Below are 25,097 nucleotides of genomic sequence, written 5' to 3'. Positions count from 1 at the left end.
TCAAAGCCAGACCACATGCATTCATTAGTCGGTTCAGCTAGACATCAATTATTCATTTAAAAGTGTGGTCACTGGATTATTTCTGTCGCAGTCAGGCTTATTGTATCAAATCTTGATCATAACTCGGATGATCAAGTATGCACTATTATTCATGTGATCATTCAGTGATTTAAAATCAATCAAATAATGTATGCATTCCAAGTATTGCATTTAGACATAGTGACAATTCTCTATTGCTCTTTAACTTGCCGAATATAGTGTTCTTCAAGTTTTATCTCCAACGAAAAATGTTGGTCAAATTCACAGAGGTCGTAACCTTATTCCTGCACCTCCAATGGATTGGCTTCATTTTCTTCCCCCCCACTTCATTCCTCTTGGGTTTGTGCTGCACTTGCAGAGTGAGTCTCTTCACAAGAATGTGTCTAATTTAGTGGCTAAGAGGCAGATTTATACCTGTGCTAGTTATGGAGAAGGTTACTCCCCGGAGAGGCCCGATGACTGTTTACAGGCGGAGCCACAATGGCTTAGCAGATGATGAAGCACCTGCCAGTGCTCCCCCATGTCTCTGCCGTCCCGTTCTGTCTGCTCTCTCGCATCCCTTCGCCTTGCCTTCCTCCTTTTCCCTTTCTCATGCCTTCCTTTTGCGTCCTACCTCTCCTCGGGGTTGTGTAGCTAACACCCATTTCCCACTTTTCTCCCAAGAGCAAATCTATTTACTGGCTCACACTGATACTGAGCTTTCATCTGGGTATCCCTGTGCTTCTTCTTTCCTCCATCCTGCTCCTCCTTTATATATGTACTACGCCCACCACACCCACACACACATACATACACCCACCCGTCAACCATCAGTGCACAGAACTGTGGTCAGGTTTAGTTTATGGCCGGGAAAGGCAATATCGAGATTGTTTCAGAGCAGTGTCATCACTCGAGATGTATCGCTGTCAAGAGTGTGTTTTATACGTCTGGGCCGGCGGCCGCAGCCATTTTGGGAAGCAGAAAATATCATATCATATGACCTCCTCTAGTATAAAAGTAAACTATCAGCTGTAAATTCGATACACAACTACAGAGGGTGTGTTAAAAGGGAAGGAAGTTAAACGGGATTGGCGTAAAGCGTTCTAGAACTAAAGATCAATTATTTCTGTTGTGAATAACATAATTTTTATTCTTTTGATAATGAAAGATTAGTAGGATGCATATTTTTTTTCAACTCACGACGATTGCTGTCCAATCCATTGGCAGTGGCAGGTCAATTTCAGTTTTTTACCTGTGCCTATTCTCATAATTATTATTATTTTTTGTACTTTGCTTTACAAAATTATAACCACAGTAACGTTTGACAACTTACTTAATAACTCATCCAAGCAACGTTGTGGAAGGGGGAAAATTGGCGACCTCAGTCATGTCAAGTTCTAATGTTTTAAACCCAGACAGTTCTTGTCATTTGTGCAAACCCATAATTTAATACAGGGGCGAAGCTTGAGGCGGAGGCGGGTTCCCAAAGTTAAACAGTTGCAGTAATTCCGCATCGACGTCTCTCATGTGAAACTTTTTGGCACCTCTTGAATGCATAAAGACTAGTTGGCGTTCCGAAGTAATGATCGTAAAGTCAATCACAATCAGTCGAATTACCCTACAGCCCCCAATGATGCGACATGCGTGGGGGAAGAGGGTGGCTACATTTGTTTGCACATGTTCATGTGACATGTGGATATGAACGTGCACAGCAGGAAAAATGTTGAAGGATGGCCTGACTCAATTTAACACCAGACGTAAATCGACATTTTTTACATGTTTTCTTAAGGGAATGTGAAATTATATGTAATTGTTGTTAAGATTTAAAACAAAACAAACCAACAAAACACTTGAAGCTCTCAAAGTCCGAGCAACTCTCACATTCTGAATGGCTGCCCATAGGAAAACGTTGTTGGGAATTACTGTCAGGACTTCTGATTTGTATGCATGACGGACCTTTTCATGTCAAAAAGAATACTAGACCCCACAAGCTCTTTACATTACGGGCAAACATTTGCAATTATGATGACTTCTGCCCGCTTATCTCAAAAGGAACAGGTTCTAACTGATGGACAAGTCGACATTTTAATGAAATAAACGGCTCTGAGCTGATGAAATGAAGATTGCTCCACCTCGGGGCGCTCTCAAATTAAATTATCAAGATGACTATGTGCATGGTGGCCTCATTAACTCGGGTATGGTAACAGCAGGGGTGTCGTGGTAGGACTCTGTTGGACTTCGAAAAAGTGTTCAGAGGAACCTTGAAGGTTGTACAACGTCTGTTACGTGCAAGCTGGTTAATAGTATAGGAAATCAATTTAATGTTGTTATCATCTGGGATCAAACCATTGCTATTATTAAAAAAACATTTTATTAGAATGTTTTTCTGTACAAAGACGTATACATCACTGTATAACAAAAGGAAAACAATAGCGAACATTTTTAAATGCAACATGAAATGCACTTTGCACAATTTACGATCAAATGACAACATTTTGGCCTTTGAACTTTAGAGTCTCCACTTTATTCTTCTCTTGAGTTTCCCTCTTTGTCCCCATCTACACTTTTCAGTGATAGAAAATGGCCTCCAAGATTCGTTTGACTCCACGGAGACTAAGTAATGTAAAAACCATGTGTTGTCCCAAGAGTCATTGCAAATGGACACTGATGCAGATAAACACAGAGCACGATGGCGCGTCAGAAGTCGCTCCCCATTAAAACAATGTTGTTGCTTGTGGAGAGGGAGGGGCCGGCGGGCTTCGGCTGGCAATGGGAAACACCTGTGTTGGGGTGAGCGTCAGGGCATTGGGTTGACGGCAATATTTTACCACTGTTTCAAAAGGAAACCAATGGGGGCGGAGGAGAGGGGGGCGAATATACAGTAAAAAGACTCACAACTTCCTTGTATTTACTGCCTTTTCTGATGAGAAAGTGCAGCTTATTTCTCATTTGTTACTGTTGGTAGAAACCACTTCAGAGGTCAAGGTTAAATCCTTAAAAAGTATATATTGGATCAAAAAAGTTTCAACTCCCTTGTAGTAAGTTTTATGTGATAAATGTCCACAAATGTGGTATGTAAGTTTGTATTATTTATTAAATGCAATCAGTGTATCTTTTCAGCACAACATATTGTATTATTTCTGCGGATTTTTTTTAGTTATATGTAAATCTTTGTACAATTTAGCATGATTTTCTACTAGTTTTTCCAAAACACAGAAAAACAATGAACATTGAACACCATTTGAAACTGTCTCTCATATAGAACAGCTTTAGTGCACTAAAAAGACGTGTTAGTAAGATAAGTATCGGGGAATATATCGCATGTTCTATAACATCTATCTCTGGAAACGTATGCATCCGCTAAAAATGAATCATGTAAATTCCAAAAGCAATAAATAATGTGCAATAGAGCATCACCCTATTCAGCAGCCAAACATTCTTCCAGTGAGTCTCTTCTCTGTAGCCTGCTGCCTTACCTTTCAGTTAGGTTGATCATTCTGTACTAGTCTGCATCCCTGTCCTGGGGCCCCTGCTGTCTATTTATCAGCCTCTGCCTTTTAATTCCACACTTTCTGCGGCGTGAGCATCCGTCTCCGCTGTCTGGCTATGCCGTTAGAGCATCCAGAGCGTAGCGGCGTGCAGCTGACTGATGTGGAGCCCGCAACTGACAGGTGGAGGCAGGTTTGCCATGGAGTAATGATCCCTTTTGTACAAGAAATAGCTGAAGAACAGCACAGCCTACACTGTGCACTTTCTGTTATGGCCTGAAATCAATGATAGCATTCTATACTGAACTGTATGATACTCTTAACGTACCTTGCATACCATGTGTTCCTGTATCATAGTATATCATGGTGTCACATGCCATGTCAAGCAAAAATCTGGTCATATATCACTAATGTGTTGAAATAGCCGACCCAGGTGAGGACTTTCTACCAGCATCAGTAGAATTTATCTGAGGGACAATATCTGATTTGCCACTGAGAATGTGTAAAGAGGCCAGGATAATTTCACTTCTCAACATAGCCACAATTTGTCTCAGTCAACACTGTGTTTGCATCTGACTGAATAATTTTAATTTGCATCCTCCATGCTGATAAATGAGAAATCAGATGTATTGCAGGACTCATAACTATGCAATTACTGTATGATATTAATGCTAAAAGTATCTACTTTTGTAATCACACAGCATCTAAAACCCAGGGAAAGACAAATGTTAAAGATGCCACATAAAATATCATAAATTCCCTCTTGATTTTGGACACTCCATCAACTTCTTGATTGTAATCCCGTCTCCGCCTCTTCATCACTCTTTCCCCCATCACATACCTGCTCTACACGTCTAACCAAATTAATTACTGTGTGTTTTATTTCATGCAAGTGTCAGGATGGAATGATGAATGGCTTGTAATATCAACCCAATGCAATGAAGGGGACGTTCCTGCTTATGTCGCCGTAGTGCTTACATGCAGACAACACACTCACACACACACACTCACCCTGCATAAGGTCTCCAGGGCTGCCAATATCCACTTTCATATATGATATTAACTTACAGGGGGAGCCATTATGGCTGCAATGTCATTACCAGTGGTAGCAGCAGGGGATAATAGAAGTGAACCTCTCAAAAAAAGGTCCTCATAATTGCAGGTTGGGCACGTCTTGATAACATTTCATATTGCTACATACTGTACACCAGTCCTCTCATTACGGCCACAGAGCTTTGTGGTGTTGTGTAATGAGCGTCGCACCAGCGAAGGTCATCTTAATGGTTTTCGACTTGCATTTGGGGGTCCAGAGGAAATATTCTAATGAGAAAAAAGCCACTATGCCAATTAACCACATATAGCTGTTTTATTGTTCCTTTCCGACTGGAGGCCTTTTGTTGTCTTTGGCAATATTGCTCCGGATTTCCAGTCTGCTTTTCTGCTCAGTAGATTTAACATAACCATATACAGACACTTATTTTTTCCACATTTCAAATCAATTCACACACTAGCCAGTATTTATGGGAAGCTACAGTTATTTCAGTGTTTACTCATGGGTGAACAAACATCAGAACAAGCCAGCAGAAGGAATGAATATTAACCCCACCAATGCTCATGTGCATTTGTTGGCTGTGCATGCATGTAGTATATTGTCAGTTTGCCAGAGTTTACAGTATGCCTTCTTTCTTTCAATGTTCATAGCAGATTATACCATGCCATAACAAACCATACAGCATAATATCACATAATGCCATATCATAGTATATTCCTGATTTTTTTTGTATACAGTATTTTCATTATTATATTCCAATTCATATCATACTAGAATCATACCAGAGCATTCTTGATCATGTTATGCCATGTAAAGCCAATGCCCTTTTCATACGAGTATGTAAAAATATCAGATTTTATCCCATCCCATGCTATAAAAATAGCATAATACAATTTAATATTCATACAGTAACTGTTAATATGACATTATGATAGATTGAATTTATTATACCATATTATTTTTTCAGTTTTTCTATATTGTCTATATCTTTTATCTATATGCGTAGTCCTTTGATTCCTTTTCTGGTCATTTTTATAACAGCTCGTCATCAATGTTTGACTGTAAGAGGAAAACTACTATTTTCCGTTCAAGAACGTGAACGACGTGTAAGTTAAACTCTTAAAAGCTGTGCCCTATATGCATACATGCTTTGGGGATTTAAAAAAGAAATGAAACAGCCGTTTGTCAAATTTCAATCAAAGCACAAAGGTGCGTGAAACACTTTTCAATCAGTGTGCCGAAAACGGTCAGGTGAGGAAAAATGAACTCGCTCCACGTGCGCTTGTGTAAAAAGTGTGTTCACACTTTCAAGGTGATGAAAACGGCAAGGCAGCAAATATCATCTTGAAGATAAGACGCCACCCTGCTTTCCACAGGCCACATCCATTTTTATTGCATCTGGCAGCGAATTAAGGCCCGTGTGGAATATAAAGGACTATTGAAAATGAAACCCCGGGCAAAGACTGCATTCAGCCTGACTGTTTTCTTCCCTCAGCGCCGACATTCAACTTTGATTCTCACACGGGTCTTCTGATGACGATGATGAACCATAAAAAAAGATATAGCTCAATAAAAGTACAAAAAGGCCTGAGTTCATAAAGAGGACCTGAGGGCCATGTTAGGTTCGATGCATTTCTTCTCCCTCTACTAGCTTTTAGAGATGATTACCTCAGATATTTATAGACATTTTTTGATTACGACAAGTTCGCATGCCTCTTTATTTCAGTTTCTTCACACGTATAACATGTCCAACCCTATAATGCAATAAAAACCTAAACTTGTGGCAGGACAATTCATCAAAAAAATTACCCAGAGTCAGGCCATTGACTCTAAATTGATAGATGAATAGATGGGAAAAACTGAAAATGGTGTAAGTTAACTCATTGGGTGCCATTGATGTTGTTTCTATTCTTTTTAATTTAACAACTTCGTTCATCTGTAAACATATTATACTTGTGTGGAGGACAGGTCTTAATTATTCTGCTATGGCGTAGTTAGACACAGTTAGAAAACTGCTTATTGTTGAAAAGCAAAATGTAGTTGTTGCATTCATCTTGGAAGTCCAATTTAATTCTACATTGAGATGCATCACATCCATCACACATCTCTATATCACAACAATATGCCAATACATCGGCTTTTATGTTGATACACAACTTCATAAGAGCCAAGAGTATGTTTATCACATAGATATGGGCGCAAAACGTTTATCTTTTTCCCAAGCTAACATTATCCTGTTTATGTACCGCTTGATATGACTGCAACACCCTGGTGCATAAAGTTAATAATCAAGGCCACACAGGGTGACTTCAGACGAATGCAGACACGTTCAGAGTATCAAAAACAAAACAAAAAATAACAATGAGCACACCCCCTTTGAAAAAAAAAACACTTCCCAAGTGCATTTGCATAAAACATTAAGCTTAACAAAATGATTACACCTGACAAGTTGAGTTGGAGGAAGAACATCGCCGGTGGCAGAAGGTTTACTCTCACATCCCCGCCATCATTCTCTCGTCAAGCTCGGCTTTCACGGCCGCCTTTTGTGGGCGCTGTCACGCCGCCGCCTCGTGATTAATCCTCTGCCTTTTGTTTTCCCCCCATTTCTCCCCTCTCAGTCCCTCCTGCAAAATCCAATAAGTTGCCCTTAAATCAGGTTACCCTGCACCTTGCAGATAGGAGCATTGTGACGGATATGCCAGGGAAAAAAAGCATGCCAGGCTATGTGTGCGGAAGCACTGTGAAATTGTACTGCTATGATTGCACGTTATGGTACTAAGTGTTTGTCTTGTAATGCAATTAAAAGCGCATGTTACCCGCCTCCGTACACCTACTGACTATTGTTTGGCATATTTAATAATTTTACACGCACTCTTTTGTGACATTGCCCCCGAGGAGAAATGGAATAATTTAGAGTAGCATTGAGAAGAATAACTTTTTAAAGAACAGATGACAATCAAAACATTAATATCCTTTACACAGGGAAGGAAAAAAATGTGAACGTTGAATACTTTGCTGAAGGATAGCTTGCAGATAAAGACAGAGAGATTATTGCCTCCTTTCATATCTGCCCCCCTGGCGGCAGTGGGTTATGGTAATATAGTTTTTGAATATGTGTGAACGCAAAACTTAAGAAATGAGTGCTGATAAGTAGTGACAGCGCGACAGAGGCAAACCAGATCTGCCAGCGTGACAGGTGATGTCAAGAAGCTGCGGCGACGCTGTCACTGTGACAAACTTTTCAAAAGAACAACACGGCATTATTGAAGCGAGCTTCTTCCAGCCTTCCATAACGGCGTCATCCAAACTCTTACTGGGGAGAAAAATGGAAGCTTCACCTAATTATGCACATTTTCCCCCACCCTATTGAAAGCTTAAAGTTTTAGCATATGTCAACATACTTGCGAGAAACATTTGTTTATATATTTTATAAACAAAATCAGATTATGACCTCTGCCAAAGAGTTTATTTTTTTATTTTAAGCATCATTGTTTTTTTGTCTGCAGCTTTTCACATAGCAAGTTTGAGCTTGTTTACATTTGGCTGATTTTTTGTTTGTCTATACATGTCTTGTGATTGGATCTCAACTGGTGGCCTCTTGTCGTAAAATTAAAAGTAATTCTCTCTTGAATAATTTTATCTTGCTTCAAGTGGATCTTAAATAGTTGAGCTAATTTTGTTACTACACCATCTTCTAAACTACAACTAGTATGAAGCAACAGCCGGGACCATTGTATAGACTCTGCCAGCTGGGTCTGTTTTCATAACCTGTTTTCCTTTTGTTCTGTGTCACGTCCCCATTAAAACTGGGGCCCATAGAGATAGACAGAGTTGCATTTTACGATTCTCGTGAACTTTTGTCCTTATGAGAGGGTTTGTCCAGTGTACCACTGTGTCTCTCAATGTAGGGCAGGGTTGTGTGTGTCAACATGCATGTGTGAGTGACGCTGGGAGGAAGGCAAGGTCTGTAATCACCTAATCCAAACATACACTCGGGGAATCTCATTACTGGACCTAACGGTTCCATTTGAACCTTATCTGGTTTCAATCAGCCGCCTCTCATTTGGGAGCAAGGCGTAGAAACCTGATGCCTTTTGTCTACATCCTGGGGGTCTCATGCTTTTTGTTTGTCATGTCATTCACCGTCTTTCGCAAGCCCCAATGTGTTTTTAGATGCGCTCCTGCCACTTTGTTGGCAGTCAAACGAGCTGCTTCTCGTCAACCAACCCTGCTGGTAGCAGTGAGTGACATCAGCACGGCCACTGGGAACTTCTGCTAACCCTATACACTACCCACCCCAACCGCCACCCCATAGTCCGTCATCCACATGCAAACAGACATTAAAACGAAACCCGACCCAAGCCCTGGAATCTGTTTTTTTTTTGGGGGGCCGAACACAGAATCCTGCAACCTGTGTGCATGTGGTTTGCTTGAGGGAAGGTCAGTCAGAGGTGAGGTGGATGCGACGTCCCCTGAACTGGATCTCAGGAATCCCCCGGATTAAAGATCTCTAGAAGAGTTGGGAGATAATCACAGGATCTGGAATTCACAATAACAAACCGGTCATATATCTACCTGTCTCCGGCCTTCCTCCCTCACACGGCCACAGGGTCAGCTGAATTGCTGCATTCCATCAACAGTGCTTTTTTTTTTTTTAATCCTTCTGAGCTCCCGATGATTTGCCTTCAAGGATCAATCATGGTTTTAGAAGGTTAACGTAACTTTTGTAGTACTTTAAATATTTTGGGGGATGGCTAATGTTTGGCCCCTTGAGTGGCAAGGAATGGTGATAGCTGCATGAAATAGCGTGTAATCGTTGTATAATAACACTGTGTAGGTAACTTAGCTGAAATCAGGATGAAGACTGTAACATGATGTTGTAAGTAGTATTCATTATCTATATGTAAATGCATTATGTGGTCACGACTTTCAATCTTGAGCTTATGTTGCAGTAGTATTTATTTATTTATTTATGTTTTTAATTTTAATAATGGACTATAATGTAGTACATTTGCAAGGAAGGGCTCTTAAAAGTTTTAGATCTAGTATCTTTATAAAACTCCAAACTTTTCACAGTTTTAACCGTAGTGTTGTTGGAAAAAAAAGCAACTACCGCAACTGTAGACTCATCACCAGACTCTGATCTGCTTCTGCATAGGAGCTAATGTTAGAGGTCTGGTGCTTTAGAGTACTTCCTCTGAGACTTTCCGAGGTGCCACAGGGTGCTGTGGCGCTTTGGCCATTTCTGGGTTGAATTAACAGTTGAACAGGGGATCTGTGACTTTGTGTCTGCATTGGGGGTTACAGGGGTCTGCTGTGGAGGGCTCGTAGGGCCGGTATGATTTACATAGCAGTGTGAGAGAGTCCAGGATCTGAGTCTGTTTGTTCCCAAAGGAATTATTCCACATTGTGATCCATGTCTGATATATGTTCCCTGTGTACTCCCTCTCTCAAACGGCCAACAGATTCATAATTTATTTCACGTTTGCTGGGATTATTTGCTGTTTTAGCTATCAGATGTTTTTTCAAAGTAGTGGAGGGATTTGTCTTATCGTCAGATCTTTGCAATGTCGATGTTAATTGTGCACGTACGTTCAGTAGAGAGACGCTGCAGATAATGTATGCCTTTACTTCCTTTCCTTCTCAGTAAAGGAAATTACCTTACAAAAAGGGAAAAGGGCTGTCTATGAAAAGGGAGGTATTTTGTCAGTGCAAACTATAGTAAATAGCCTTAGGTTATAGGAAGAACTAATGTCTTGTCCAGAAGAAGCATGAGATAATAAGAGCTTTTCTGAAAACTTTTTGAAAATGTTTGCAGATGATTCATTTCAACATGTTCCTGCAGTGCCACTATAAAAAAAAAAAAAACATTCCTCAATGTTGGTCATGCACATTGAATACCGACAATTCTAGGGAATTCAGGGATTACACCAGAATGAAAAATCAATTTCGTTATTGATTGTATACTATAAAAAAAAGGGAAAATATGTGCAAATCCACAGCAGACTGTTTAATTCTTCCCTCACTGGCACATTCAAATTATTTGCTTTGGCAGTTTAAAATCGAATGGCCGTAAACATTGACTCTCTGCACAAGCAGAGATAAATAAATTTAAGACGTATTGACAGCAGCCAAACAGAAAAGCTATTGCCTGGCTTTTAATTATTGAAGACATTGATCAGTAAAGTGATTTATTTGCCTTGGTTTGGTTAAAAGGCCTAATTGAGTCGTAGTGTGATGGTAGTGCAACAAGGCTTTTAATCGTTGATTTCTTTTAAATCATATAGAATAGTGATGAGACATACATATTTTAAAAAAGAGACTAGAGGTGGGGATGTGTAGCACCACTGCAAAAAAAGAAAAGTGGTTTGTTCATTTTCTGAATAGATGGATCAGATGGAATGGAAGCTTGCATTGGAATGAAGGCAGCTGCACATTTGGCACCGACTCACAAACATGTCTCATTTTTCTAAGCACACACGTGCAATATATAAGAATCTCCATGTACCGTTTAGGGTTACCTCCAATGTATAGGCCCTTTGTGGCTGGACAATGTTGTTGGAGTATTATGTAGGACGAATGTCTCTGCCAGTAGTGCTTCTTCTCACAGCTTCTTCTTTGGGGATTCATCAATAAGAGAAGTGTTTAGCAAGGCCTCAAGGCAAAGAGCATGCTAAACCTTAGACACATTTCAGATTACCCACTGTGATCTATGTGAGACACCACTTTGTGTCTTTTTGTTGTTATTGCGTGCCCTAAATGTTTAGAGATTCAGTTTATTACATTTTGGCAAGGTGTAGAGTTGGATAATTATTTTTCTTCAAAATGGGGTCACAGATACGTATTATAATACCTGAGTTCATTTTTGTTGAGACTTGTTAATGATTTGTCACTACTCATTTCAAATGACTCACCTTTTCCCAAGCATCATCATCCACAATTATCATGAGGCTATATTTCATTTTGAGTGTGGCTTGTTAAGGATAAATGGAAGTGCTGTATCACTGCGTTGCACTAGGACACTACTTTACCTTGCTCAGCACTCTGTCGAGCTCACTAGGAAAGAACATGCTGCACAATATGGTGGTAATGCTAGTGGGGCCTCGGACCCCTCGCTACTCCTATTTGCTTCCAGCATTTTTTGGAGACGCAGCATGTGAAGTGACAGTTTGATCCACGCCAACTGCTTCCCGCAGTCATGTTTCACAGTTTATCTCTGTGTTCATGTGTTTGTCCAAAAAGCTTTTCATCAGTTTCATTCTATTTTTAATATGATGAAAAAGCAACCCTGGAAAAAAGCAGGTCTGGCCGTATACTTCCGTGCTTCCGGGGTCTGCAGGATCTCACTCAGGAAGCACTTTAAACAGTGCTGGACAGAAATATCGACCCACAAGCGGAGTTGTTTAATATTTCCTTTCCTCCGTAGATATGGACACGAGGGGAATATCGGTCTCCTAGGATCCTGCCCCCCTACCCCCATAGGAAATATCTATATTCCAAGCGGAACTCAAACAATGACATTTGTGGCGCTATTTGCAGCATTAGGTCACTTCCAAAGTATCAGGCCTTAACCTTTCAGGACCCCACGCTCAGCTCAATCCTTTTTTAGTGGCAAGCACTGTGAAAATAAGCATCAAGTGGTGGTTTGTCTTTTACTGCCTTTGCATCATTTCCTGCCTACTCATTTTTTTGTCTGCCTTTGATCATCTCCCCTCTGCTCAAATGCACACAGCCAACTACCCCAGACCTAATGAGTCTTTCAACTATGAGTGATCATGGACTGTTAGTTTCCATTCCTCAGACGGATCGTTTTAAGGACATGTTTCTGCATCCCAGTAAAAGATGAATGAACTGAACATTGCCGTTGTGTTAAAAGAACCAATGCCTACTCTTCAAATAATTATCAATTCCAAAGTATATGGTAAACATAAAGGCAAGTCACCATATACAAAGCCCAAGCAAATAGCCCCCAACCTAGTTAATGAAAGAGCAAATTGGCAAAAAGGACACTGTCTGTCAAAGAAATCAAGCGCAAGTGCCTGGTCAGTTTGCATATAAAGTTATCTAGTTGGGGAAGAGGGGCTGTGAGACTTTTAGAAGGACACAGAGCCAAAATTTTAGATAAATGTCAGCAAATTAATGATGGCACTGTACACTTGAAGTCATGAATGCAACATTTTACGTTCCATGCAAGTCCATAAGACATACACTCGGGGCCTATCTAAACAGCCACACTAGGGGTCTAAGCACTCTTTATTTACCGTAGGCTTGTGTTTGGGCTGGTGCCATGCAACACTCTGACCCACCGAGAGATGAGATTGTTGAGACATGTAGCTGTGAGGGATGAACAAATGACCCATTGTAAGTCACTCAGTGATGTTATTATTATCTTCATTTACTGACGTCATAATTCTCTCTTGACTTGTCCATATTTTTGATAACTATTATTTTTTGTATGCAAAAAAACTGACAGAATTGGGTGCATGACATAGATTCAATCTTTGCTCCCCAGTATCCTCTGCATGTGGATATTAGATCTAGAGGATCAGTGAATTACACCACTACACCCCCAACACACATGAACTCCCCTTGGGCCAGATGGTCTTTGGGGTAGGGCTGTTAGGGTAGCGCGACTCTCTGGAACATGCAGGACGAATCAGAGCACCTGTGATCAGTTGGACATACTATGATCGTTTGCACATCACACCATTTGTCAGAGAGGAAGGGAACCGGAGGTCATGGGGTTCTTCTTCACCAAAACGTCCCATGTAGAAAAGTAACTGATGCCATTTTAAAGATGACATTATGTATGTAGTTGTTCACTGTTAACTGACTTAAAGCTGTTGTATTTGGGAGCATCTTAAAGTCTCGTAGCATCACTGTCATGTCTATACAAACAGTCTTTACCCCCTTAGGTTTTTGGTTGAACATGTGGAATGTTATGGCTTAAACTTTAGCAGGACATGTCAAGGTCACAAGGCTAGGCCTACCAGGGAGGTGATACTAAATACTAACTGCTGTTTGGGTGTCATAGAAATATGAATTGTATGTCATGACCGTGAACACTCTATACTACCATAATACTTCAAAAATAATGTATAGTTGATGGCATTCCCACCACAGTTCGATTGGACATGCAGTCCATACACCTGTCTTTTTGTCCTTAAACACAACAGTGGTTTACCCATTTTATCTTAGAAATGCAAACTAACCCAGAAGCCCAGATCACATGATACATATTTTTTTTTTTTGGGCAATGCATTTTTGCAGTGACACAACATATTTGACTACCTTCACCTGATAAAGTCATATAATGAAGTTTAAACATTTATCTGGAATTCCATTTGATCTCCAGTTTAAACCCTTTAAAATGATCCCGTCAGGTGAATGTTACGTGTAGTTGTCCTCTACCTCATTCATCCTGACTGTTTCTGAGGGATGACAGGTAAATGACCTCTGAAAGCGCAAATGCTGTCACTGGACTGTCATAAATGTCCTCCACCCACCCGTACAAAGCACAAAAGCAACATGCATATTTATGATTTCCCGTAAACACTGGCCTTTACGTCTCACGCTGGCAGGCATGTGTGTACCTCGCCGTGACACTCCTATCCCGCCCTCAAAAGCTGTGATGGCACAGAGACGTCAAAGAGAATGCCAGCCTTTGTCAAAGTCTACATGCTACATGCATCAAGGCACCAGAAATACTCATTAAGATTTCCACTTGGGGGATTCATCCCAAACGGCCAGTCCAAATGGGAGTGCGGCCATTTCATCTTTGTTTTGATTGGGAGGCATCAGCTGAGATCTAAAGTGCATCTCGAGCTAAGGGCCTAATGATGAGTATATGAGGCATCCTAACCTGTCAGGTATACGTAGGCCTGATTCTGAGGAACTCTTGATGATTAGTGAATGACGAATTAATGAATGAGTCCAGACATGTTGCTGACTGACAGCTTCACCACCCTGCTATAGCCATAATCCAGAAAAAAAAATGGCAGGCATTAATCCTCTGCGCATTAGTCTAATGGTAACGCTAAAATACTTTTCAGTGTCCTTGCGAGTGGAAAAAAATGTTGCTGCAATATAAGACAGTTGAGAAATGTAAAACATTAACCTTTGGATATCATTTCCTTTTGTTCTTTTGGAATGTTTAGTATATTGATAAAATAGGCTTATCTTGCAGAAAGGAACAATTTTAATTTCTTAATTCAGATTGTTATCTCTCACGTGCCACCCTTCAAATGCATTATTAAAGGATATTTTTTCCTTCATTACAAAATGGCAACCCTACAATATTTTGTAAATCCATTCATTTGTTTTCCAAGCTACAATTACTCCTAAATATTCCTTCAACTATACTGCACAGTCCAATTTCTACACCTTTGTCGCCTGCAGGCAGTATAGGAGGCATTATTTCGTAGTAGTCAGTTTCACTTTAGTCCCATCAGCTGTGTTGTCCAAACGTCTCTATGACACCAGCGTCATCGGGTTAAGTGAAATGTGACAGAGCAAGGAAACACATTTTGTCAATACATTAACTCTCAGGAAGGATCTTTCGCAAATGTCTCCGTTATTGGCTGACCTCTGAGGGAGGAGTACAATGAGATAAACCGGCATTTCAATGTCAGACAGCATCATAAGCAGATGAGCGTTAAAAGTTGTTTGCCATTCTAAAACGATACAGACTCAAGCCTGTATTCCTCAGCCTTCACAACCATTAATCATAATATACTTTACATAAGATAGCAGCCAAGAGGAAAAGAAATATCACATCAAACTAATTAGAGATTAGTTGTCTATGTGTGCCATTGTAACATACACAGAGGAATACAGGAAGTCTGACAGCTCTGCCAAGGGAAGCCAACAATGACATGAGGCCACGACGCCAAGATGAAAGATGGGTACGAACAGCGTGCACACCTCACAAGGGACCAAAAAGGATTTCACACCAGTTGTGGCTTATTGTTTGGATGGAAGAGTCCCTCCCCATTAATACTGGCCAACTGGCAGGACTGTGAAATTATATAGGCTAACGGGACATTTATACAACAAAATCTGAAAATGCACAGTTTTGGAAGCCAAATGCACAAAGATGCATTAATAGCAGGTATTAAATTGCTGCTTTTACCTTCCCCAGACAAATCTCTGAGAATACAATGAAACCAAAAGATGACAATATTTGGGAGTCAAATCTAAGTTACGAAGGCAGGTGACTCAGTTCATCTGATCTGAGCACAACCGTTCTTGTGACACATGAACACACCATTCACAATATATATATATATATATTATTTATCCTTTGCGAAGAACCATAATGAAAAGTTGACAAAGGAGTTAATCTTAAGAGAAGAAAATGAAAAAAAATGTATAGCTACTCAATATATGCCACTATCTGTCTTTATGTATCTTCCTCCACCCATCCATATCTAAATCTATTTCTAAATCAGAAATCTGCAACTTTCAAAAACAAAACAAAAATACAGGCCAAACAAAAGACTTATCGTGCCCGATCTGCCTGTCCAAATGGTTATTTACCCTTGTAGGCTTCAAGTGATTGGCAGGTGCTTTGGAAAGCGTCAAAGGTTATGCTGAATCACACAGATGCATGCTAATGGTAGCCTCTAGTAAGCTGCACCTGACAGCAGGAGCCTTTGCTTGAAATGCTTGAATAAAATGAAGGAAAAAAATGACAGCCAAGCACATTATTTTCCTTGAAGCCAATTGTTAGTTAGTGTTGAAAGGATTTTGATTGTCTGCAATCGTACTTAATGCACAGCAAATATTTTGGACACTACTCATGGTTTCCAGTACTCTGAAACCAAGCAGAACAAAACCAAGTGAGCCACCAGCATGGAATGAGGAAAGGAATATTGACCTTTTTTTCCAGATCATTTTGAAGAGCTCTGTGTCATATAAATTTGTGGTTTTTCACATCACACGAAAACAGTTTTTCCCCCTCCTCAATAAAATGTACCCATATTACTGTAATGAACTGTATGCATCTGCCCCGTGGTCTTTAAACGGATTACTGCAACAATACAACATTGTCTTTGTCAGCACTTAAGGTCTATATAGTCACGCCTCAGGATATCTTATTTTTTTTCAGAAACAAGGGATTGGCCCATTTTCCAGATACTCACTCTATTTACTTTTTTTCACCCCCAACACTTCTACTTCTCATCATATTATATTAATACCCCACTTCCACTCTAACGCAAAAGAAGCTGGTAATGGGATTAGTTGGAATAAAGTTGCTATTTTGTCACAATAAAAGTTGACATTGTGCCTTTTTTAATCACTTCTAATCCAACAAAAAGGCTGTTAAAGGATGTGTTTCTGCTGCTAATAAATGATGACAAGTGATACAATAAATTTAGAGGTTACCAAACAATACTGGTAAAAGACAGCCTCAATCGCGTTCTTCATCCAGATGTTCTTATTTGACTTCCTCCCCCATCTGCCAGCCTTCGTTTCATAATCAATAGCGAGTCCATTTGCCATATCCTACAGAAGCATCTCGGACAATGTTGGGAGATTTGATATGATATGCAATGATATGATAACCCAAGGGCCATGTACACGGAGAACTTAAGTAGATCGATACTGCCAGTGAGCACTTTGACGGGTTTCCTAAAATCTTTCACAATGAAGGTGATTCACTGTGTTTTACAATCCTGACATGCTCAATGGAAGAAAGTTTGTCTATCCGTCATCATGTGCCTTTTTGGATCTTTTTTATGGGTCATAATGTCTCGTCCCTGGACGGTTGCAGTGATATGAGCCACTATGACATCATTCCTTTAAAGTGGCTACTGAGAATCAGAGAGGGGTTCTTCCTTAGAGAAGGGTGCATTATCCCACCATCTCCTCTTTAAGACAGCCTTCTGTTTCCTAAACATATATTTAATACCCTCATAAATGATATATGACAAAGAGAGGAGATCAATGCAGGCTGCAAGTTACAGGCCAGAGTAAATGTTTGTGTATGTATAATCCAACTTTAAACTAATGCCTTCAATTCCCACTCGGTGGGATAAACAAATCTCATTCTATTTGCATTTAATTGGATGTCTAGAATGAACACTTTGTTTTGTACCTCTGTCTTTCTTCCGATTAAGTATTTTACTTTATCTTTTGCAGGCTTTGCTGGGGTTGAATTTCTGTTTACAGAGCATCAAGGTTAAAGCAAGTGTTTTCAAAGGTAAGATTCAAGCACCATCTACTTGACCTTATGCGACTATCCATTTGTGAAAGAGCGGACCGGACAGAGGTGATGGTGTGTAATAAACCCCCCTCTCCTAATCCCTCCTCTCCATCCAAGAGCAAAGTTTGGATTTCATTGCCCGCCAGTGTCAGCCTGTTGAGCAGCCGCGGCGACCACTCGGCACTTTATTTTTCTTATTAGATTGCTCTCCCGGAATTCCATTTTTATACACATAGATCTGGCCAGTGAATCACCATTAAAAGAGGCCCATCAAACTGTCAGGCCATGCGGTGCGCAGGTGTCGGAGTGGGCCCCCCGCTCCACTGTAAACAAGAAAAGAGCAGTCTGGCTGAATAATGGGAATCCAGACTGTTTTTATGCCTTTCAAGATAACTTAAGGAGATTCATCTTCTGTTTTATATTTTGTTTTGTTTTGTCTTTTTTTTTTTGGAGGGGCCACTTTCACCTCACAGGCAGTGGCACTAGTGAATAATTTTGGCAGGGAAGAGGAAAAAGTAGTTTTTGTTAATCACCAACTTTGTTCTCTGGCTCTAAATGGAGCATTTTCTGTCCATATCAGGACATATGCTGAAACATTATAGTACTATATAGACAAATATTCATGTAGTATTAAGCTTATAAGTTACTACAATAAGTAGCTTTAAAAAAGAGTTTGATGAAATTGCTTAATTAGTAAATTAACCAAAAATATCCTGAACATGATACTAAACTTGTTTATGTACCACATGTACTAGATCTTGAGTTTTACCATTCATGTTTCCGATCTTAAAACATGTGGAAAATGACTCTGTGTTGGTGTGAGTGGACATTTTAAAACAAATAATATAAATAACTTGTCTTGCAAATGCAACTGCTAAAAAATAAATAAAAAAAAAACAGGTTGCCACATCTGGTCGAGTTTTACCACAAAGTTTGGGGCCTGGGGGGTTTGACGGAGAGTCGGAAAAGAAGGGAGCTGTCAGGCTAGACCAAACAAAGCCTTTCTGGCTAAGGACAGGCTAAACACACAAAAGACCCAAGTGTGCTTCGGCTACTGTTTTTCTTTTTTTTTACTCTATCAAGCTTTTCATAGTGACGCCTCACATGGATGTCTTTCATTTGAGTGTTTACACGGTATGTGGCTAACAAGTTGGACATAAAGATGGTGCTCAGATACCCAAACAAGTGTGATGTAAGATAAACTAAAATTATGCAATGGTGTGGAAATATATGGATTAACCTCAAATATATAACATCAGTGACATTAATATATTTGCAAAAAAATAGGATGGTTAATCGGTTATTTGTTGGTGATCAGTTCAGGTTAATACATACTAATATGTGTCTTATTTGTTCAATTTTGGTGTAGGTGGACATAGTCAAGAATAAGAGAAAACAAGGCAAAACCACTGGTAAGCTCACACAAGATACTACAAACTACTACAAAGTGTGTTTTAACAAAACAAAATTGCACATATTATACAATAAGGTATCAAAAAGTATTACAATTACGAATTCTGAAACAGTTGGACTCACTCCCCACTGTCCTTCTCTAGACGTCTAGTTTGCAAATTCCTGGATTTTTTTCCCCTCCCTAGAGGTCGAGAGTAGTCTTATTCACTCACAGCCAGGGAGGGCGCAGGGCAACATGGGGTGACTAAAGGACTCTGCATGGCATCACATAGGTTTTCTTCCTACTCGGCATGTTTCCTGGATCACTTGCACTCGGGGCCAGGACTGATTGCTGCGCTGGGATTCGGCCACAGCGCGTTTTCATTAGGAAACAGGCCAAGATCATCCAGGAAGGTTCCGGCCCATTAATACATTTGAAGCGGCAAATGAAAGGGAGAGCAGTCCGTGAGGTTTACAGGGGGGGGGAACGTGGGGGTTGTGGTCTATTTTGAAAGTGGAGAACCCTGTGGAACAACCATGAGAGCCTTTTGTGTATAAATACCCCTTGGATCATCTTAACCGCATTCTCCCTTTTTTCCCCTCTGTAGCCAATTTTCCTGCAATTTAAAATAAATTGTTTGTGAAATCCCTGTCGCTACTTCCACTGGGAATCCACGGACAATAGCTTAAGATAGTAGGGATGAAAATCATCTCTATGATATCATCAGTTTTTCCATTTCAGACACATGTTTTTTATATTATTCGTCATAACTGTGCTTAGAAATGCCTTTTACACACTCAGATTACAAAAGTAAAGTTTAAATAACACACAGTGTGACACTAAAAGCAACAATGATGGGTGATAAATATGATATTTCCCAAGCTAGTTGACCCACTCTAGGTGTTTATTACCAGCAAGGCCTTTGCACAAGCATGAAATAAAATATGCCTCGGTCAGTTTCCCCACTAGTTAATATTTTATTGTGCGTAGTGGTGTAATGATGCATATTGATTTTTTACCATCTTCACAATCAAATTTGTACTGCAACAAACTGCTAATCTTATACATTGTTCTGATTGGACATTATGAGGAATATATGGGATATGATAGAAGAGCTGCATTTATGTAACATGACTATATTCAGTATTTTGTGAAATTAAAACTATTTCAACACACTGTTAAATGATCATTTTAGTTAATGTAGTTGTGATGTGTGATAGTGTTTGAATATGTTGAATCGTTAATAATATGGTTTTACCATGTTAGGTGGTTGGTTACTCTATTATTGTTGAAAGATGTTAGAAATAGAGAGTGGGTTAAATTGTTCAGTGTGTAAAAGATTGATGTAGTTACACTCCAAGTTAATTTATAGGTCCACCTGCTGGACTGGACTGAGAAATAGTTGCATCTTGTTTAAAGAGTTAGTGATGAAACAACAGCATAATTAATCCTTGAGTATGGCACTCCATGGTTACAGTTGACTATCAAAGACTGTGTTTTATGTTGTCGAAGTACATCAGCAAATGTAAATGATTCTAATGGACTTACAGATGTTAAAAAAACAGTTCTGTGACTTGTGCGTAGTGTGGTTTGAGTTGCTGCCAATGCAGCTGTCCAACAGGCATCACACTCGGAGCTGAAAACGACCAGCCATCTATCACAGCGGCACAAGGACGGAAAAGGTGTAAAGCTTGCCTCAGCAGAGTGCTTTACACATCTTAATCTGGCCTTGTGTAAAAAATGTTGATAGCATCATTACTAAGCATGACATTTGCACTAAATTTCCCCAAGTCCACTGTTAAGACCATTAGAATACAGTGAATACTGTGTATTTGCAAGTCTCGTTTTCATGCCAATCATTTTTACCCCTTTTAAAATACTAAATTTTATGTATGTATCTGGTGTGTCTTTCTGGCCATTTTGGCCCAGATGCAAATAGTCTGTTCTTTCATTCATTAGAGTTACATAACAAGTGCAAAAGTGCATTCAACAATTCATAATATTCTGTAAATTTAAATAAATATTAAAAAGACATGACCGGTCATTAATATGTAAATCAAAACAAAATGTTGATACTGATTTCTGTCCTAAGGAGAGAAAAAAATAGATACAACTTAAAATAATTATATAAACTACCTGAAAATATCCAACAGGAAAGAAGTCATTAACGATGCCTATACATATGAAGTGTTAAAAAGCAGCCTTTTGTTCAAACATTCCAGTGTGTAATTCAGTCACCGGTTCCTAACTTGCCGGACGCCAGCCACTCACCATTGTCTTTTGTGGAAAATACAATGCCAACTGCGATTGACTTTCCTAAGCAGTTTGCACCCTTCTTGACAACTTTTTGTTTACACTTTCATTACATCTCCACTATATTATCTGATACCTGCATGCTGAGTCCAATTTGGCTTCCCCGTGCCACACCGGGCACTGGAGAGCCGGCTTATATTACAGTGTATGAATCAAGGCAAAATGAAATGCACTCCAGATGCTTTCAGATGGTTTTAATTCATGGCGGAGGTCTGAGGACACCGAGAGGGTGAAAAAAATACAAACTAGATGTCATATGATCTGCTTATTCGATGCTCATTTTATGAGCGATTTTTTTCTGTCTGTCCAACGACTGATTTATAAAACAGACACTGTAATCTTTTAAAGACATCTTTAACACAGTGGTGCCAATAATTATATGGGTAAACAGTTTGTTTGCATTATAAAAATGGCAAGTCGTTGAAGTTGGATCCCAAACTGACTTTGAAGATGGGAAAATGGGAATTTAACTTGATCAAATAATGGTTTAGGATGTTAGCAATACAATTCCACAATTCCACACTCTAAACAATTGATTGAAATAATGAAATAAAACAATGTAATAAGTTGATTTATGGATATCAGTTTTCCGGTGTCAGTTGAAGCGAGATTGACTATGCCTATCTCCTCTTTATTGCGGTTCGTGTTCCATTGACATATCAATTGTATTAAAAAAACACCATTGCGTGTCCTCTGAGATCGAATCAATTTTCCAGCGTTGGATGTCTGTCGCTGGAACAGAATCCATTATGGTCAATCTGAGCTGGCCCAAGCATTTAACTTGTACATTAACAGGTCCGCAGACAGTTGCTCTCAAGTGAGGAGATGCATCATGTTTTAATGGCCCGAAAGCCACAGAAACCAATGAAAGATTAGTCGTCGATGTTGTGACTTGACAGTTATGACTTGTGGCTTTTAAACACAGGCGATGATTGCCAAATGTTGAGATTTCTTTTGAGTGGTTAGCAGTGTTATTAGCCGCTTGTTGCCACTTGTATGCGTAGGAAGTGCATCCATCAGCAGTTTTGGGCTTGTTGCTGAAAAACAAAATTGCCTCTTCCTTCCCTCCAACTCTGACCCTAGCGCAACCCGTGACAACTGATAAGCACATCTGGATACGTGAGGATGTCCCTCTGTCTTCCTTCAAATGCAGTATGTTCGCAAAAATGAAAGGTGTGCCCTTCTCCATTGGAGTTCTCTCTTTTTTTTCCACCCACTTAAGGGAAACTGACACCAAACCTTTGGTCATCTGTCTCTCTTTTTCAACTTTCGTCATGACATAAGTTCCTCTGAGGGGAACATCCCTTTACAGCACAAGCTTCCTGTATTTCACAGTTAAGTCTCACCTGCCCCCTAGTGCTAGGCTTCATTATAATCACTGTAAGCCTTTCAACCAATGAAATCAATGGTAATCAGACATTTACAAATATATTTGTTCCACAAAAGAAACTCACAACTATGTATCTCTACATTATTAGGTGGTAAGTGGTCAGTTCAGATATTTAAACCTGCAAATTAATGGTCAATAGAATGTAAAGAATGAGCCAATATTTGCAACAGATGCTTGGGATCAATGCTTTGATGGTGTTTCTTCCATATCTGTGTCACCTACATGTAATAGTCAGTAATTGCTAGGGCTGTACTCTAAAAGTGGTGTTATGCATTGGCCTGTCAGCATGTGAACACACAATTACAACCGGCTATGTTTTGATATGACAAGTGTCCAGCCATTTGATGGCCATTAGATAAACTAGCATTGTTTTAAAAGCTTACTTTCTGTCTATCCATCCTTTTGATTCCCAAGCTCCCGCAACGTTTTCTTAACCAAAAAGAGCGCCACACTCTTTGCGTCGCTCGCTCTACTGCGAGTGGTGAAATTGTTACAAGTGCTCAGTGGTTAGATCTGTGATGAAAAACGAAAAAAAAAATGAAAGAAAGAAAGCCGCCGGGGTGACGGAGGAATTAGAAGTTCAGAAGGGCTGGCTTGGCGAGCTATGACGGAAGTGGTAGTGGTGGACGCCATTAGTGCTCCCAGTTGGGAGGATGACTCAAAGTCAAAGTGCTACTTCTTTTCTTTTCTTTTTCTTTTTGGATTATGTACATTTTCTCTCTTATTTTTTTATAGTTGATATTTTTCCCCGACACATTTTTTTTCTGAAAGAATCTTCATTAAAACTACCTATACGGTTTGAAATATTATGTCTGAAATTTAATTCTTATGAGATATACTACACATAGTTATTTTGTTTCATATTAAAGAAAGCATTGAATGAGACATGAGACATGCTTAACAAACCAAGAATTCTTTCAAAATGACTTCAAGAAGCTTTTTGGGCCTGTTATTGCCCCGTCCTCTCTTTTCATGTCCAGGCAAGAATGTGTTATTCATTCAAAGTCACTAACAAAGGAGCTTACACTTAAGAAGACCCAGTACTGGGGCAATGATGCGACGGCACGACTACGATCTTCGATAACAACACTTTCCGCTTATGTATGTATGGAGAAATGCGCTGGCTTTGTACCTTTGCTCAATTGTCTGTCCTGCGCCATGGCCCCCGGGCATTTACGCGAGCTCAAGTTGTGGCCGCGGATCAGATGGAGTGTAAAAGGCTTCAAAAGCATCAAAGTGAAGCTCGCTCAGAGCACCGTGTAAATTAGCCTGGTTACATATGCACGAGCTTTGCCATGCCCACAGGTCACATGCCAATCTAAAGAGGAAAGGGACGCTGGTTTTACTCGAAAGATAAAATCTCTGACACCCCCAAAAAATTCACAAATAAATATTCTTTGCTTTCAAATAAATGAATCAAATAGCATATTTCAGACCAAAAAAAGTTTATTCATGTTTCTTATGACTATTATCATATAGGATTATTTTTTTAAATCAAAAATACATTTCCCAGAGCTTTCTAGAGAAAAAATATGAATTGCTCACAAATGTACTACTTAGTAATAGTCAAACTGTTAGTGTATCTTTCAAGATGATGGAAACCTTCTCTTTCTCCAAGTTGTTCTTTCAATTCTCATCTAAAGGCGGCCCATCACCTTTATCAGTACTCACGAGTAAATGGAGGTCATCTGACATATTTTTATTGATTTTCTTGCGGCTGTGCTGTCAAAAGGTAGATGTGCCAAATAAGAGCTTGTTGTCCATTCCACAGCGATGAGGCCAGTTCCTAGCTGACCTGTCAAGCATGCTATCTTCTAAAGGGCATTCCCCTTCCATCTTGACACTAACAGTGTAGGTCAACAATAAACAAGTCCGTCACAGCATCCCCCAAAAATTGTCAATGTGGCCTCCGATTGCTCCCTCATAGCGACCTTGAAGTTTTCTACCAGAGAGTAAAAAAATCATTAAATGTAGACAAACACTTGGCTTGAGCTGATATTGTCAGCAGTTGGCTTTGAAATTTACCAAAAAAAAAATGACAACATAAAGACAAAATCATCAGTTGCATGGTATGTTTTTTTTTTTATGTTCATATATCAACATGCAGCCCAATATGTTTGTTTTGTGGCAATATGTATAAAGTCAGGCATCCTTTTTGGCCTTTCAAGATGTGATTGAGCCACTTTTTAAAGGGGATGCCAGGTGACACTCTCATTGGCTGCAAATGCTTTCATGCA

General features: G+C 39.7%; 1 long non-coding RNA gene across 1 annotated transcript in view; it reads left to right on the top strand.

The window, feature by feature from the left end:
- The window catches only part of LOC144206293 (uncharacterized), a 42,373-nt gene that overhangs the window by 7,677 nt on the left and 9,599 nt on the right, over positions 1-25,097 (top strand). The window contains exons 3-4 of the long non-coding RNA XR_013328332.1: positions 17,701-17,761; positions 19,134-19,176. This is a non-coding gene — a long non-coding RNA (uncharacterized LOC144206293). The remainder of the gene's footprint in view (positions 1-17,700; positions 17,762-19,133; positions 19,177-25,097) is intronic.

Source organism: Stigmatopora nigra, chromosome 13 (genome assembly GCF_051989575.1).
Source record: "Stigmatopora nigra isolate UIUO_SnigA chromosome 13, RoL_Snig_1.1, whole genome shotgun sequence".
Classification (NCBI taxonomy): domain Eukaryota; kingdom Metazoa; phylum Chordata; class Actinopteri; order Syngnathiformes; family Syngnathidae; genus Stigmatopora; species Stigmatopora nigra.
Note: the sequence above shows the minus strand (reverse complement) of the source record. Positions and strands in the feature narration are given on the sequence as shown.